The sequence below is a fragment of the Vipera berus genome, assembly GCF_964194415.1.
Source record: "Vipera berus genome assembly, chromosome: 4".
NCBI classification, from domain to species: domain Eukaryota; kingdom Metazoa; phylum Chordata; class Lepidosauria; order Squamata; family Viperidae; genus Vipera; species Vipera berus.
In genome coordinates, this window is record NC_138206.1 from 11,073,770 (window position 1) to 11,092,744 (window position 18,975).

The following is an 18,975-nucleotide window of genomic DNA, read 5'->3' on the forward strand; positions in this document are numbered from 1 at the left end:
GATGTTAAAGAAACTAACTTGATGTTGAACATGATAACAGCAGCAAGGTTACTGGTGGGACAATATTGGAAGAAGGATAGTTTGCCCACTGTAGAAGAATGGGTGTTTAAAGTTTCGAATCTTGCAGAAATGTCTAAGATTTCTGCTTATCTAAAGGATCATTCACAGGAAAGATATATTTCAGTTTGGAGGAGATGGATAAATTATATTCAAAACAAATATGGGACTAAAAAGTATCATTTAGCTTATGAGTAGATTTTAGTGGGATATTGTTATTGGTATGTTGTTTGTAGTTATGTTAAAAGAGAGTTAAAGCGCATTATGAATTTGGTTAATTGTATATTATGCATAATTTTTATTTAGAATATGATTATTGTAACTATAATCCTGTATTTAGCTCTGGGAAGTGGGGGGGGGGAAGTGGGTGGGTTTGGGGTGGGAAGGATTTGGGGATATATTGTAAAATTTTGTTTTTGTAAAACTCTTTAATAAAAAAAAATATTATTATTTTTTTTATCTTCCAAATGGCTGCCCCTGAATTAGGGGCCCTGTGGCTGCTCTCTAGCTACCACAGAAATATCCACTGACATTTGTTGAGATCTATGCTCACATCGTCTTGAAAATGAGCACAAATTGACCTTGTATTTGCCACCCCTACATGGATTGATGCCACAGCAATGATAGCACCAAGCTTAGTCTAGAACAGGGGGTCTTCAAACTTGGCCCTTTTATGTCTTGTGGACTTCAACTCCCAGAATTCCTCAGTCAGGCACGCTGGCTGAGGAATTCTGGGAGTTGAAGTCCACAAGTCATAAAAGGGCCAAGTTTGAAAAGCCCTGGTCTAGAAGGTGAACAGGACCTTGCCAAGTTCTTGCAGGTCAATTATCTACCTTGCAAAGTTGAAAGAAGGCAATCGTAATCACTTTTATTCAATCGTCCCTAAAAACAGGATTGATCTAGTCACATTTTTGAGCTCAACTCAGGAGAGGCTTTACTAGCTTAATCTCTAGATTCAAATTGTCAAAATCTGAAGAGCAGGATGTGTGCGATGAAAAATATCAGGTCTACATTGCTTTTCCACTCCCAGGAATTTTCCACCTAACACAAGGAATTCAACGTGCTAGTTTTTTTCACCTAGCTCTCTCTGTTGGGAGGATCTACGGTATTGGACCATTTCTCTAGATCACCTGTTTCAAAAGAGCTGGCTGGATCTAAGCACCTTTTTAGAAGGCAGAATACCTGGAGGAAGCTTTTTAAACTCCTCCTTTGAACTACAAAAACAAAAATCTTGTCTCTACTCTTTCTATTTTGGATTGTCACTGCTCCATCTTCCAAATCTTCCAATCTTTTCTTTCCTTTTTGAAAGAAAGCGGCAAAACTTTGCATTTCATAGTGCACAGAAGGGAGGGGAAATGAGATCAATAAGGTGTTTCTTTAGCTTCTAACAAGTTGCCAGAGACAGGAAGATAATGAAAAGGAAGCAATCCAATGTATGCTGGCTCTAAGATTTCAGTACTAAAAGGTAGAAACTCTGCTAGTGAAATAAAATGTAAAGGAAAAACAAAATCTATATTTTTGCTTTACTGGAATGCTGTGTCAATCAACATCAATTTCTGCTGTTTCTGGCTAGTCTTTGGTCTTCCGAAGATGGAAAAAATTGATTTGTGGGCACTCATTATATACAAAGGCAGTTCATGACTCTTTGGGATGCTGATTTGAAACAAGAAAATGAGTCAGAGGATGTTATCCCTTTGAAATTGCCTCTGGGAGAACAATATATATTTAATTTGGTTATCCAAACTGTTAGCTTGGGGTGGAGAGGATGAAGGAAATAGGTAAATAGATCTTTCTTTCTTTCTTTCTTTCTTTCTTTCTTTCTTTCTTTCTTTCTTTCTTTCTTTCTTTCTTTCTTTCTTTCTTTCTTTCTTTCTTTCTTTCTTTCTTTCTTTCTTTCTTTCTTTCTTTCTTTCTTTCCTATATCTCCCAGCACAAAAGCTCTGAGGTATGAATCAGAAAAGCACGAAGCTCTTTGCTCTTCGTAGCAAGGGGACGGGGAGTCTTCAGAATAGTCTAGGAAATTCTCAACCTGTCTGATGGTAACGAAATCAGGCAGCACAATAAAATCAGGAAAATCAGGGGAAGAAAGGAAATATCCATTTCAGAGAAGGGATGGAACTGATCAAAAGTACAAATGCTGCTTGTTTCTTTTCCTGAAGGCATTTAAAGGATTGGGAAATGCTCACTCTCAAACTTAGGCAGAAGATTTTGGCATAAGGGAGAAGGTGCCCAGAGACAATTATATAGTCAATGGCACTAATTCTGAGCCAGATAGGTAGGACAATTCAGCTGAGTGATCACTTTTAAGGGCACCATTTAAGATGTGGAGGTTTAACCTAAGGGCAGTTTGAGTTAGGCAGCGGCCTGCAAGGTTGGTTTCTTGATCTTTTGAGCAGTGGCTGAGAAGAGGCCCATCAGCTTCAGGATCAGGATGGGGACATTTGTGCTGTGTATAGAGAATGTGGTCAGTGGGCCCAATCTGGCACTGAGGTTTCCTTTCAAGTATTTTTTTTCTTTTAAATTAGACTTTGATGTATTCTTTATGCTTTTTAATGTCGTGTACCCCAACCTCCTTGTTGGGATCAGTCTATCTCTGTCTCTGTCTCTCTTTCTGTCTGTCTATCTATCTATCTATCTATCTATCTATCTATCTATCTATCTATCTATCTATCTATCTATCTATCTATCTATCTATCTATCTATCTATCTATCTATCTATCTATCTGGCCTGGACTGAGGGGTTTTAAGTTTTTAAACTTTGTTTTAATTTGTTGGGCTATTAATTAATTTATTTCATTTTAATTCTATTTCTATTTAAACTTTTATATTGTCTTTTAAATTTTGCCCTGTAAACCGCCCTGAGTCCTTCGGGAATAGGGCGGTATATAAAACTAAATAAATAAATAAATAAATAAATAAATAAATAAATAAATAAATAAATAAATAAATAAATAAATAAATAATCATCTACCACTAGTTGTTTGTATCCTACCCTCCTTATATATTTATTTTCTTTTGATGTATATTTTCATTTGATAGATATTTATTTTCTTTTGATACATACTTAATTTTTGATGTATATTTTCTTTTGATAGATATTTTCTTTTGATAGATATTTTCTTTTGATATACATTTATTTTCTTTTGATACATATTTATTTTCTTGTGCTATATACTTATTTTTGTTTGATACATATTTATTTTCTTGTGATATATATATATATTCTTTTGATACATATTTATTTTCTTTTGAAAGCAGGCATCTGAATTTCATTTTTTAATGTTTGCCAATGTGTTCACAGAAAAAGGAGATGTTAAAGATTCTTTTATCTTATCTCTTATCTTATGCTGGTCTAGGACCATGACAAAGATTGCATGGATTGATTGGTTGGTTGATTCTTTTCCTGAAGTTCTCGCCATTTGCTTTTGTAAGGATTAATGTTTTATCAACTGGTTTGGCAACCTGATCACTACTTGTAATCTTCAAAGTTCTTTGTATGGCTGGCAATGGGGAAATGGCTGCTCTCCAGGCAAAATTCTGCATAACAATAACTGACTTTCTGAAGAGGAGCGCTTTGGGCATTTCTTTTTTTTAAAAAAAATGGGGCTACAGATCCAGCTCTGAAAATTAACAGGTTTTTAAGGGACAAGCTTGGACATTTTGCTGCTGAAACAGAACACCAAAAGTTCCCTTCCTCTTCACCCACCCTGCATCTATACAAATACAGTATTTTATTAATGGCAGTGGTACGTCTCAGAACCAGGTCTCTCCCTTCCTGGCAATCAAATGCGACAAGATTGTAAAAAGAGCTAAAACTGAGATTTCCAGCCCTAAGCCCTTAATTAACTGAGTGAGGAAACTGATTCCGTCTGGCTAACATTTGGATTAAGCCCTCGTGATGGTTTAAATTCAAGTTTAAGTGGAGCATAGAAACGAATATTCCTTTAGACAAAGCAATAAGTGTTGTGATTCAGCGTCAGCCTGTGGTTCTGGCAGCTGAGCCGGATGATTCTGAAGAGGAGGAGGAGGAGGGGTTTGGAGAGCCTTTGGTGTCAGAGGGAGGTTCTGATGCACTGCAGGACTCTCAGCCTGGCCCCTCCCATCTTGTTCAGACTCAGCCGTGTGAGCACGAGGGATTGGAAGAAGACGATCCTCACCTGGCTCTGTTCAGGGACACTAGGAGCTTGAGGCAATCTAGCAGAGCAGAACAGAGGAAGGCAATGAGGCAACTCGGGGGAAGGCAATGAGAAGCCACGCCTTGGGACTGCTGATAAAAGGGGAAGGTGTGGGAGGTGCTGGTTGCTGAAGGCAACCGTTTGAAGATCTTCTGCTAGAGTCCTGGTCTGTTAATTCCTGTTTAACTCTTGTTTAACCTTTTGGTTTAAGTCTTGTTTGAACTTCTCATTTAACTTTTGTTTGAACTCTTTGTAAATAAATTTGGTTGGGTTTTTTCCAGCCTGTTGATTATAAAAAGGGGTTGTCCCTGACATTCAAACAGGGCCGCTCGTAGGCTGGAATAGAACAATAAGAAAGGAAAAAGGCTTAAGTAGTATGTCAAGGGGAAAACAAGAATAGTGGGGTTTTTTTTGGTCCTTCCTGACATTCAGGCACTTTATGTTAGCATGCTTATAACTTTTGCATCAAGGAAACAGAATACCAAACAACATCATTGCCTAAAATGTGCATGTGGAAGACAAGTATGTTCAAACACTAGGCTGAGTTTTTTTTTCACTGGAGGGGAGGGAGGGTGTTGCTTTTAAAAAAAGAATTCTGGCTTTCTAGTGATATTTTTTTTATTATTTCTGATGGGCTGAAGGTATTATGGTTTCTTTTAAGGGATGCATTCAAAGCTAAAAAGAAGGAAGGAAGGAAAGAAGGAAGGGAGGAAGGAAAGAAGGGAGGGAGGGAGGGAGGAAAGGAGGGAGAGAAGAAGGAAGTAAGGAAGGTGGAGGGAGGAAGGAAAGAAGGTGGAGTGGAAGGAATGAAGAGGTGAAAGGGAGGGAGGGAGGGAGGGAGGAAGGAAGGAGGGAGGGAGGGAGGAAAGGAAGGAAGGAAGGAAGGAAGGAGGAAGAAGGAGGAAGGAGGGAGGAAAGGAAGGAAGGAAGAAAGGAAGGAAGGAGGAAAGGAAGGAAGGAGGCAGGAAAGGAAGGAAGGAGGGAGGGAGGGAGGGAGTAAATGAAGGAAGGAAGGTGGAAGAAAGGAAGGAAAGGAGGGAGGAAGGGAGGAAAGGAGGGAGAGAAGAAGGAAGGTGGAGGGAGGGTGGAAGGAAGGAAGGAAGGAAGGGGTGAAAGGGAGGGAGGGAGGAAGGAAGAGGTGGAAGGGAGGGAGGAAGGGAGGGAGGAAGGAAGGAAGGAAGAGGTGGGTGGGAGGGAGCAAGGAAGGAAGGGAGGTGGAAGGAAGGGAGGAAGGGAGAAAGGGAGGAAAGGAGGGAGAGAAGAAGGAAGGAAGGAAGGAAGGAAGGAAGGAAGGAAGGAAGGAAGGAAGGAAGGAAGGAAGGTAGAGGGAGGAATGAGGGAAGGTGGAGAGGAAGGAAGGAAGGAAGGAAGGAAGGAAGGAAGGAAGGAAGGAAGGAAGGAAGGAAGGAAGGAAGGAAGGAAGGATTCAAAACTGTTTCTTGCTTGCAGGATTCCTGTAGCAGCCTGGAGAAGTCAAGTTACCTTGGTTCACAGAATGGACCAGATTTATACAGCATAGAAAGGCTATGCTATTTTCTAAAAGCAGACAGGGTTAGGGTCCAGGGGAAGGGCTTTGAATGTTAAAGGATGAACCTTCCTAAATTCCAGCCTCTTCCCTCCTCCCAAATGGAAAAAGGCTGCAATATTTTGCACCATTCAGCAGGATGTTCTGGGACCTCCCAGGTCATTTTGTATAGAAAGACTTATAGAAATGGAAGTTATTGCAAATGGCAGCTAATTTCAAAAGATCCAAACCCAGAATTAGGACTGCACCTTTCAGTGGAAGGAGATGGTTTGTGTACATGATTACAGTTTTGTATTTGAGTTTGTTTGCTTATTTGTTCTTTCTATTTGATAATAAAGCACTCTGGACACATCACAGAGTGGAAAATGAATACTTGATTCATTAACAATTTCATTCCGTTCCCATAATAGGAAAAAAACCTCACCTAGGAAAATGTATTTACTGCACACTCCTTAAAAATACATGTATGTCTACTAAATGAGATTTGTGACATGGTCTCTGTCACAAATATAATATACATGTATTTTCAGTGTGTGTATGTGAGTGAGTGGAAAACTTCCCAGTTTGTTGATTAAAAATGAGGTTGAAAAAGGATGTTCTGTTTCAGAAAATTGCACACACAAATTGGATAGTTGGTGACAGAATAACAGATTTGGAAGCGACCTTGGAGGACCTTGCCTTCAGGTGCTTTGGAGAATAGCTTGACCTCCTCTTCTTTGGGGCAGCCCCTGAGATATTGGAAGACTGCTATCATGTCTCCACTCATCCTTCTGTAATATATGTATATATGTGTATAAACGTTATTACTAGTGTTAAACACATTAAACCCATGAGGTAAAACTAAACTGACAGGAGAACACGTGGGAATTTTGACAGCTGTCAAAATTCCCTGCCAGAGCGCAGGCGCAGCCAACTGACAGCTCGTGGCTGTCAAAACACAGAAAAGCCGCAAGCCACGCGGAGAGAGAGAGCTGTCAAAAGCGGCTCCGACGATTGGACGACAAAACGCGGCGCGAAAAGACTGACTCCTGATTGGTCTAACCTGACAGCAGCCGGCTATAAAAGCCGAACAGTTGTACCCTGCCTTGTCTTGTTCCCTAATAAACCTCGTTAGCCAGCCTGTTGTCCCAGCGTGGTCCTTCAGCCACTTCACTGGCGACGAAGGTGGGATCGCTCCCGAGCTGAAGTCACGGCCAAGGAAGGGAATTCCCGGCCAAAGAGCAGTCACTGGAAGTTCTAACTTCCCGATCGGAGCGAGACCCAGGACCCGGACGACATGGCCAATTTTGGGCGCGTGAGGGAATTTGACACCCGCCATCCGGAGCGATGGCAGTCACACCTGGGGCAGGTCGAGGGCTTCCTCCTCGTCAGCAAAATTACTGACGACAGATCAAAGGCCGCAGCCCTCCTGTACATCAGCGGGCCCCCGGTATATGACGCCGCCGTCGGGCTGTTCAGCCCTGTGCCCATCACTGAAGTCTCCTACGCGGACCTGGTCGACCAGCTCAACAAGCACTACATGCCGGCCCGCTCAGAGCTGTACTGGCGAGTACAATTCGCCCAAAGGAAGCAGCGGCCGGATGAGGCTGCGAACGATTTCATCGCAGGGGTCTGGCACGCCGCCCGCAACTGCAGTTTCCCAGATCTGGAAAACCGCATCCGGGACCAAGTGGTGATAGGCTTGAGGGACGAACGCCTCCAGAAGAAACTCACATCGAAGCCCGATATTAGTCTAGCCGAACTCACCCGAGAAATAATGGCCTACAAAGACAACCACCGGAAAAAGTCGACCACAAATACACCAGAAAGTCACGCAACCGTATACCAAGAAGAGGCAACCTTCAGTGACGACAACGAGTCCGTAGACCTCACCGACGGGGACACCCTACAACGCAGGATGGAGAGGTGGCAAACCCGAAGGAACGACACCACGGACCGCCAAAAAGCCAGGAACCTCCTGCCACCATGAAGAGACCAACGCTCCAATTGTGCCAGCTGCGGGGGCAACCATGCCAGGGGCAGCTGCCGGTTCCGCAATGCAAAATGCCACAATTGCGGCAAAACCGGCCACATCAAGCCTGTATGCCAAAGCCGCCCCCGCGACAACTTGCACGAACTGGAGGCCAACCCCCCAGGTAGGAATACCACCCATAACAACTGGGAAAGAACACCGGGGGGTCTAGTGGAGACGGTAGACGAGGTACACAGCCTAAGCCCAAAAGTAAAAATTAAGATAAAAATACAAGGAGTCACCTGCAACATGGAGGTCGACTCCGGGTCAGCAGTTTCCCTAATTTCGTTCAAAACGTACCAGGAAATCTGTCGACAGTGTAATTGGGAAATCCCTTTAGAAAAACCCCACGTCCAGCTAGCGGACTACCAGAAAACCCCCATCCAACTGAAAGGGAAGGCAAGGGTTACAGTAGAATATAAAAAATTTAAAGGACCCCTGAAAGTCCTAGTAACCCCCGGAAATCGCACCAATTTAATAGGGCTGAACTGGTTCAGCCCCCTGGGCATCGCCATCACCGGGGTAAACTCAGTACAGGCTGCCAGCCTCGAAGCCGTCTGCAACAAGTATGCAGACGTCTTTGACGGCTCGCTAGGGGAATACACAGCCCCCCCCATCTCCCTAAAATTAAACCCAACCATCCAACCTGTTAGGATAAGGGCCAGGAGGGTTCCATTCACCCTCAAGAAAAAAATTGAGGACGAACTGGAACGCCTCGTAAAACTAGGGGTACTCGAACCTACCGACAGGGGGAGCTGGGAAACCCCAATAGTAACCCCTGTCAAGCCTAACGGGGAAATAAGACTATGTGCGGACTATAAAGCAACCCTAAACCTAGCTCTAAGTCCTCACGCTTACCCGGTTCCAGCGGTGAGAGACGTCCTCGCTTCCATCCGCTCCGGCGCCATCTTCGCTAAACTTGACCTCACGCAGGCGTACTTGCAATTGCCTGTAACCAATGAGACCGCAGAAGCCCAAACAATCGTCACACACCGCGGGGCTTTTAAAGTAAAAAGACTACAGTTTGGCATTTCGGCAGCCCCGGGGATCTTCCAAGGTATCATGGAAAAAACATTAAAGGGAATACCCGGGGTCTGCCCATACTTCGACGATGTGCTCATCGCCGGAGAAAACGAAGCTAACTTAGCTGACAGACTGTCAGCTGTCCTGGACCGGCTCAGAAAAGCCGGTCTCAAATTAAAAAGGGAAAAGTGCTCCATAGGAGTCACTTCTACAGAATTTCTAGGGTATAAAATAGACGCCAAGGGCATCCATCCAACGAGGGAAAAATTAGAGGCTATTCAAACAGCCCCCAGTCCAAAAAATAAGCAAGAACTCCAAGCCTTTTTAGGACTACTAAATTTTTATCACGCATTCCTGCCACACAAAGCCACAATAGCAGAACCTCTCCACAGGCTACTAGACAAGGGCACGGCCTGGTCTTGGACCAGGACCCATGAAAACAGTTTTCAATCACTGAAAAACATTATCTGTAACAGCTCGACTGTCACGCTCTTTAGAGAGGACATCCCTGTGTGCATCGCTTGCGATGCCTCACCCTACAGAATCGGGGCTGTACTAAGCCACCTTTATAGGGACAGCACCCAAAGACCAATAGCCTTCTATTCCCGCACACTATCCAAAGCAGAAAGGAACTATGCGCAGATTGACAGGGAGGCTCTAGCAATTGTAGCAGGGGTAAAAAAGTTCCATGACTATCTATATGGAAGACCCTTCACCATATTTACCGATCACAAGCCCCTTTTGGGAATCTTTACGTGGAACAAAACAACCCCCCAGATTCTATCCCCTAGAATATTGCGCTGGTCTACCTTCCTGTCAGCGTATTCATACAGATTAATACACAAACCGGGAAAGGAACTAGGACACGCAGATTGCCTTAGCAGACTGCCCATTCAAACTGATGACACAGACCCAGCTCCCGCAGGGTATATACTAGCAATATCCGAACTACCAGAGTGCCCCCTCTCCGCTAAAATCATAGCCAAAAATACAGCCAAAGACAAGATTCTAAGCAGGGTTCTTAGATGGGCAACCACGGGATGGCCAGCAAAATGCCCAGAACCACAATTCCAACCATTCTGCAACAGACAACACGAATTGTCATCCCACATGGGATGCCTCTTGTGGGGGAACAGGGTTGTAATACCGAACAAAAACATACCACAAACCCTAGACACCCTCCACGAAGGACATCCAGGGATAGTTAAGATGAAAGCCCTAGCCAGGAGCTATGTATGGTGGCCTGGAATAGATAAGGACATAGAGACCCACGTGGGAGGATGCTACCCTTGCCAATCAACAAGAGGTGATCCACCCCACGCCCCAGTGCACAAATGGGAAACTACAAAAAACCCATGGTCCCGCATCCATTTAGATTTTGCGGGACCAATCCGGGGACAGAGTTTTTTAGTAATAGTTGACAGCTATTCTAAATGGCTAGAAGTACTTCCCCTCAAGAAAACCACTTCAGGAGCCACCATACAAGCCCTTAGGAAGGTCTTTGCCACCCATGGCCTCCCAGACGTCATAGTCTCAGATAACGGACCACAATTCACTTCTCGTGAATTTCAGATGTTCGCTATGAAGAACTCTATTAGGTTGGTCACATCAGCGCCGTTCCACCCATCGATGAACGGGATGGCTGAAATCATGGTTCGCTCAACCAAAGAAGCCTTAAAAAAGTTCGTAAAGGGGGACTGGCACCGTCGCCTCAGCCAATTCCTCATGGCGCAACACACCACACCTTGTACAGCAACCGGCAAAACACCAGCAGAACTCAGGTGGCTGATAACACATCTGGACAGACTGCACCCCGACAATAACATTCCAGACCCAGAACACCCCCCCCACCATGCACATTCACACCAGGTCAACTAGTTTGGGCACGCTCTTACACGTCTAACAACAAATGGGCCCAAGGGGTCGTCGTACGATGGACAGGACCCATCTCCTACTTAATACACACGACAACAGAAGGCAACCTGCGACGACATATAGACCAGCTCCGACCAAGACAACCAGAACACACGACACACCTCCCAGACCTTCCAACTATCAATGACCCAACTCCACCCCCCGTGGACATACCACCTGCACCACCTCAGGAGGAAGGGGAACAAGAGAATGAACCTCCCCCGCGACGATCTGGCCGAAACCGGAGAGCAGCGGCTTACCTACAAGATTACGAATGGGCCGGCTCTAACAACCAATGACAGGGGGGAGGAAACAATCCGGGGGAAGGGTAAGGGGTGTAATATATGTATATATGTGTATAAACGTTATTACTAGTGTTAAACACGTTAAACCCATGAGGTAAAACTAAACTGACAGGAGAACACGTGGGAATTTTGACAGCTGTCAAAATTCCCTGCCAGAGCGCAGGCGCAGCCGACTGACGGCTCGCGGCTGTCAAAACACAGAAAAGCCGCAAGCCACGCGGAGAGAGAGAGCTGTCAAAAGCGGCTCCAACGATTGGACGACAAAACGCGGCGCGAAAAGACTGACTCCTGATTGGTCTAACCTGACAGCAGCCGGCTATAAAAGCCAAACAGTTGTACCCTGCCTTGTCTTGTTCCCTAATAAACCTCGTTAGCCAGCCTGTTGTCCCAGCGTGGTCCTTCAGCCACTTCACCTTCTGTTCATTAAATTAGACATACCCAGTGGTGGGATTCAAATATGTGAACAATTGGTTCTCTGTGTGGATGCTGCTTCCAGAAGTCCATTCTGGGCCTGGGCAACAAAAAAAATTAGCTACCGGTTCTTCCGAACTGGTTTGACCCGGCTGAATCCCACCACTAGACATACCCAATTCCTTCAACTGTGCTTAATTTTGTGGTATTTGAGAAAAGACGACAGGAAATGTCTAAGAAATCCACATATACAGTAGAAAGGGCTTCCAAATATTCAAGGATGTGCATGATGGTTAAAATTGGCTGTCTTCTCCTTCCCTTTTGTCATTAGCAGATTTCCTACATAAAACAATTGAATCGTGGACTAAATTATCTTGAAGTCCATTCAAACCTCATTCCTCCATTCTATGTTTGCTGGGAGACATCTCTGATTGCTTTTTAAAAGCATTTCTAAAACTCATTTGCCATATTGCCTCTCTCCATTCCTCCTCCTCTTCCCCCTCCCCCTCCTCCCCCTCCCCCTCCTCCCCCTCCCTCTCCTCCTCCCCCTGTTCCTCCAACAGTTTCTTTTCCAAAACTGTAACTTAGAAAAGAGGAGATGGGACAACAAAGAAGAGGAATACAGATAGTCCTCGGCTTATGACCACTACTGAGTCCAAACTTTCCGTTGCTGAGCAAGACATTTGTTAAGTGCCCCATTTTACAACCTTTCTTGCCACAGCTGTTAAGTGAATCACCCCAGTTGTTAAGTTAGTAACACAGTTGTTATGTGAATCTGGTTTCCCCATTGACTTTGCTTGTCAGACGTTCTCAAAAGGTTGTGGGAAGTCAGCCCCGCCCCCCTCCAAGAAAGAAATATTTTTGGGAATATTAAAAGGCAGAATATTATATTTCCCCAAAGGATATTAATGGCAGAAACCAACAACCCCCCCCCAAAGTCTCTCTGCCCCAAACAGAAATAAGCTCTGCAGAAATGCAGATGTGATAATCTTGACAGAAAGATTGGAGCCAGGAAGCTGGGATTAGAAAGACAAAGATCCCTAGAATCAACAATCCCTCACATCGAAAAAACCAACACCCATCAGCCACAGCCCCAGGGAAGCAGGATATGACCTTTGGGACATAATAGGATTAACCACCACCATCAGAATACCAGAAAGGCACACCCAGACTCAGGTCAAAGTTCATGCCACAGGAACAACTCCAAACAAAAGCCCAAGAAGGTATAAAAATCCACCACTCCCTACTACATGTGGTCAGTTTTTTCCCCAGAGCCATCTTTCTGTCTGGCTCTCGTCTCCAATAAACTACAACCTTCTTTCTAAAGCACTCTCCATTTTGTTTATCCCCAGCTTGGACTGGATCCTGATGAAGATTTTTCTTTCAACAAGGTGATCACATGACCCAGGGACATTTTACATGGGAGGTCATGAAATTTTTACTTCTTTGTTGTAAGAACAGAGATAAAGGTTGAGGACATAGTACAAAGTTTGCTGGCACTTACATAGTGCCTGGTTAGTGCTGGTAATGTTCTAGTCCTCCGGAATACCTGATTTAGGTAACTAATTGCGGAGAAAGCCATTTTCCTCCTCCTCCTTGTTCGGACTAAGTCTGCTTCACGAGAGAGGCATTCTGGAGATTCAAAAATTCCCTTTTCAAGGAACCAGTGGAGGTTGCTCGGCAGAATTGATCCAAATATGGAACAGAAGTTGAGAGGGTCAAACGGATCTTTTTGATTCAGGGTATGAAAGCAACGGATTCAAATATTGTATGAATTCAAGAGCTCTTTCCTTACATCCTTGGTTTTAGAAGGACATAATCATTAGGGGACTAAAAAAGAAATGAAGGGGGGGGGGAAATAGAATCCCAGTTTCAGAAGAGACCTTGGTGAACTTCTAAAATAACCTTTCTTCAGGCAAGAGTCTTCAAACTTCCACAAACAAATGGCTGTCTAATCTTTGTTTGAAAACCTCCAGAGATACAGCATTCACGTTTTCAAGAGCCAGGCTTTTTCTTATTTTCCATAATAAAAACCCTCCTTATTTTGAATTTGATTCTCTCTCTTTAATGCTTTTCTCTGTTGGTTTTTGTCCTGCCCTCAGGCAATGTAGAAAATAAACCCACATCATCTTCTCTGTGAGAGGCCTGCAAGCATTGGAAGACTGCTATCATGTCTTCCCTTAGCTTTTAGGACTTAGCTTATTTGGAAGACTTATACGTTGCCCTTTACAGCAATGGCCGTCTTATCACACTTCATTAAAAAAACAACTGCATGAACGGATTATTTAAAGCTATCTAGCACATCTCATTGATTCAAGCTGCAAAGAGAAGAAAGGTGAGAGATTGTTATTATTATTATTATTTTGGTCACAGCTGGATAGTGACTGGTGCCTATAACAAATAAGAGGAGTATCAAGGAGTTAGACAGCATTTGACCTACAAAATCTGCACTGTGGCTCAAAAAATAGTTGAAATTTATCAAAGTCACAATTTGACATTGTCTGTGTTGAGTGAAGGCAGGGAGGGAGGGAGGGAGGGAGGGAGGAAGGAGAGGGGGAAAGAAGGGGAAGAAGAGAGAGACGGAGGGAGGGAGGGAAGGAGGGAAGGAAAGAAAGAAGGGAAGAAGGAAGGAAGGGAGGAAGAGAGAGAGGAAAGGAGGGATGGAGGGAAGAAGGAAGGAGGGAGGGAGGGAGGGAGGGGAGGGACTGAAAGAGGGAGGAAGGAGGGAAGAATGAAGGAGAGAGGGAAGGAAGGAGGAAAGGATGAAGGGAAGGAGGGTGGGAAGGAGGGAAGGATGAAGGGAAGGAGGGAGGGAAGGAGGGAGGAAGGAAGGAAGGAAGGAAGGAAGGAAGGAAGGAAGGAAGGAAGGAAGGAAGGGTTTCAGCTAGGACTAAATATATGGGAACTGCCTTTCCCAGACTATACAGTAATTATCAGCATTTCTCACCATTGTCCATTCCATCTCCAATTAGTGGGACTGTAGTTTGCCAGCCTACAGGAGGGACCTGATCATCAACAACTTTGGCCCATCCCTGGCCTAAAACTGATTTCCCTCCTCATGGATCTTGAGTAGCTGTTTTCTCTCTAGGCATATCTATCCTGCAAAAATGACAGGAGTTTTACAGATAGACCTCAACTTACAGCAGTTCATTTAGTGACAGCTCAAAGTTATAGCAGCACTGAAAAAAGTGACTTATGACCATTTTTCACACTTATGACCATTGCAGCATCCCCAAGGTCATGTGATTAAAATTCAGACGCTAAGCAACTGACTCATATTTATGACGGTTGCCGTGTCCCGGGCTCACGGGATCCCCTTTTGCGACTTTTTGACAAGCTAAGTCAATGGGGGAAGCCAGATCCACTTAACAACTGTGTTATTAATTACCTGTATGCGATTCAGTTAACACCTGTGGCAAGAAAGGTTGTAAAATGGGGCAAAATTCACTTAACAAATGCTTCTCTTAGCAACAGAAAGTTTGGACTCAGTTGTGGTCGTACATCGAGGATCACCTGTACTTCAGAGGCTCTTAAAATGAACACTTAAACAATATTCATTAGTATGGACTTGCGGTTCACCAAAGCCTATCTATTTTTACCAGGCTAATATCTAATTAAATTCTGTCTGTTGTGGGTCGCTGTGTGCTTAAATTACATTCTCCACTTGCAAGGGGAGAAAAAAAAACACACACACAAAGAAAATGTTATTAAAGTGAAGGAGGGGGGGGAAAAGGATTAATGCCCCTCCCCTGTCAAATATGCTCGTTTGGATTTTTCTTTTAAAAATTCAGCCCGGGTTGGGGGGAACTTGTAGCTTGCAACATTTTGTATAACGTAATGTGTTTAATCTTTGCATTACTTTCATGTCTTTAATTTCTAACCCTCCCCCGGCTCCTTCCCATGATGAAATGTCTTTTTCTCCTAAGCTTCTTGCTTCGCTGCATAATACCCCAGGAATTTTGCCAAGGTTATTACATTTGTTCCTTGTTCTTAGCAGCTACACCTCGTTTCTGCTATTGACCTGGAAACCAACTTCTATATAACATCATTGTTCTGGCTTCATTGTGGAATAATGTGATTAGGACAAGTGACGGGACAAACAAGCAGGGTAACTTAACAAAGTGCTTCCTGAAAATTGATAAGGAGACCCTGATCCTTGCAAACGGAAAGCCAGGCACGATGCAACAACAGCTAATGGTATTAATTTGGCCTTACCTGATTCTTTCACTGTTTACCACCATTGACTGGATCAAATATAATGGAAGGAGCTCCCAGGGTCATTAGCTTACGTTGCAAGACAACAGTGGAGGCAGGCAGACAGAAAAGGTACATAACTGCCACGGTGAAGAATTAATTAAGGGGCCTGGTACATCTGCAAATTATCATTAAGGGATGAAGAAAGAGATCTGAGGGTGTTTTTTTTTCCCCCAGAGGGGAATCTCACCTGACCAAGGAGTAGGGAAGCAGACAGGAAGAATGTTTATTGCATAAAGTATGTGTTTGCGTGTTTGCGTGAAATAACGAGAGAGCGACAGAGAGAGAAAGAGAGAGAGAGACAGAAAGAGAGAGAGAGAGAGAGAGAGAGAGAGAGAGAGAGAAGGAGATCTCTCTCTCTCTCTCTCTCTGTTTGTGTGTGTGTGTAAGTAGTCCTTCATTCAGTGACGGTTTGAAATTACAGCTCTGAAAAAAATGACATGGCTGTTTTTCACACTTTTGACTTGCAACATCCCTATGGTCATGTGGATGTTTGGCAACTGACTCATATTTATGACAGTTGCAATGCCTCAGGGTCACGTGATCCCCTTTTTGTGACAAGCAAAGTCAATGGGGGGGTGTTTAAACACCAGATTCACTTAACAACCATGTTACTAACCTAACAACCATAGTGACTCACTTAAGAAATGGGGCAAAATTCACTTAACAAATGCTTCACAGAAATTTGGGGCTCCCCTGTGGTCGCACGTCGAGAACTACCTCTATATAAAGAGCCTTGGTGGAGCAGTGGGCTAATGCCTCCTTAAGTAACACCAGCTGCCTGCAATTAGTACAGGTTCGCATCCCACCAGGCTCAAGGTTGACTCAGCCTTCCATCCTTCCCAGGTAGGTAAATTGAGGACCCAGATTGTTGGGGGCAATTAAGCTGACTTTGTAATAATGCCGCTTGGGTGTGTGTGTGAAAGCCCTAATAAGCAGGCATATACATAGAATGAAGGCTATTGCTAAGCACATTGGTTCGTGCTTAAATTGTAAGCCGCCCTGAGTCTTCGGAGAAGGGCGGGATATAAATGGGATTAAAATAAAATAAAAATAAATAAATACAGAGATCAGCAAAGCTGACCTCCTCGCCAGCTACGTCCCTTATAAGGTCAAGGGAGCAAGCATTCTGGGCAGGCAAAGACAGGAAGGAAGGAACCGTTTCAAGGCTTCAGAGAAGGACGATGAAGTTGATAGGCGGGCTTGAGGACAGGCTGAGGGGATTTAGGCTGCTGGGTCTGGAGAAACAGGCACATGAGGGTAAAGGTTCGTTCTCCAAGCTTGTGGGTTGGTTTCCAAATGTTTCATTACCAGGCTAGGTGACATCTTCAGCGGAGTTTAGGGGATGTCAGCTGTGGTGGATTCAGTCAGTTCACACCGGTTTGGCAGAACCGGTAGCTAATTTTTTGTTGCCCAAGCCCAGAATGGACTTCCGGAAGCAGCATCCACACAGAGAACCGGTGGTTCACGTATTTGAATCCCACCACTGGATATCAGCGTCAAGGTTGTTCTCTTTATAAAGGCTTCGTGGGGTCAGTAGGTCTTGTGATGGGGAGGTCATGTCAGGTGAGGGTCACATCAGATCAGGGTCTTGTGATGGGTCTTGTGGTGGGTCAGGTGTGAGTGTGCCAAGGGAGGGTCTTGTGGTGGGTCTTGTGATGGGTCAAGAGTGGCTCTTTGTCTCTTCCAAATTGGGGAAGGCAGAGTCACATTCCCCTAAACTCTGCTACATACGTCACCTAGCCTAGGAACAAAATGTTTGGAAATCAACCCACAAGCTCGGAGGATGAACCTTCGCACTCATCCTACGCCCTAGTCTACGGATATTCACCACTACTGCAAATAAGCACATGCCAAGTAAATGACAACTGACAAGAGAGTCAATGTGATCTAGTGATTAAGGTGCCAGACTAGAAACCAGGAGACAGTGAGTTCTAGTTCAACCTTAGGCATGAATGCTATCTTTTTTTTTTTTAATTGAAAAGTTTTAAAGTACAATTTTCCTTTAAAAATCCCCCCTTCCCCCTCCCTCCCCCCCTCCCTCCCCCCCTCCCCTCCCCCCCTCCCCCCCCCCGACTTCCCAGAGCTAAATACAAGGTATATATATAAAAAGCAATCATAAACAATCATATGCTAACAACTATAAACTCTAAAATCCAACACTCTCTAGCTTATATAGGATAAGACAAGCCTTAATAATATCAAATATGTGTAAAAAGAAGCTAAAATAAGAAAAGAAAAGAAAGAAAAAAAAAGAAAAAAATACGAAAGAAGACTCATTCAAATGCTACATAAAACTTCTTAACCCTATACTTGATCTGGATAAACTCAATCCATTTTCTCCATTCCATAATATAGCGTTCTTGCGAGTGATCTTTCAAATAGGCCGAAATCTTCGCCATCTCTGCCAGGTCGGAAACCTTTAAAGTCCACTCTTCTATGGTCGGCAGTTCCTCTTTCTTCCAATATTGGCCTATCAAAAGTCTTGCTGCCGTAATTAAGTTCAACATCAACTTAGTGTCCACAACTGTAGCGTCTGCAATTATTCCCAACAAAAAAAGTTGCGGACAAAACTTTATCCTCTGTTTAAAAATCTTCTGCATATTCCACCAGACTTTTATCCAAAAAGCCTTAACCTTCTTACATGTCCACCATATGTGAAAATATGTTGCATCTTCATCTCCGCACCTCCAACATTTAGGCTGATAATTCGGATACATACTTGCAAGCTTTTTAGGATCTAAATGCCATCTATAAAACATTTTGTAAAAGTTCTCCCTTAGATTTTGAGCTTGAGTAAATTTTACGTTCCTCACCCAAATCTTTTCCCAAGTGTCCATTGTGATAACTTCCTGGATGTTTTGGGCAGGCATGAATGCTATCTGGGTTACTCTCCTTCAGCCCAAGTCACAAGGTTGTTGCTGTGGGAAAACTGCTGTACTAGGAAGAAGAAATATTATTCCACCTTCAGTTATTTGTAGAATTAATAAACACAGGATTAAAAAAAGTTTTAATGTCCAAGCATATCAAAAGATGCCGTAGGGAAAGAAATAGAAGAGAACCATCAGCTACAAATTGGATAGACTTACATCAGTGCACCATTGGAAGACCTGAAAGAACAAGATGGGACAGATCATCCTAGAGAAAAATTATGAGGATATCATTGACCAAAGTTACTAAGCTTCTATTATAAGGTATTGTACACTATAACTACTTAAGTTGAAAATGATTGGCCCATAATCACCTAGTTCCATGATCAAGTGAGGATATGAAAATGATTTTTTTTCAGACTCAGTCCCA

General features: G+C 43.7%; 1 long non-coding RNA gene across 1 annotated transcript; it reads left to right on the forward strand.

Annotated features, from left to right (window-relative positions):
- The first annotated feature begins 4,201 nt into the window (after positions 1-4,201).
- LOC308667390 lies at positions 4,202-13,739 on the forward strand. The gene is made up of 3 exons (XR_014026275.1): positions 4,202-4,398; positions 12,774-12,812; positions 13,524-13,739. It is a non-coding gene; the product is annotated as an uncharacterized lncRNA (long non-coding RNA).
- Positions 13,740-18,975: the final 5,236 nt, after the last annotated feature.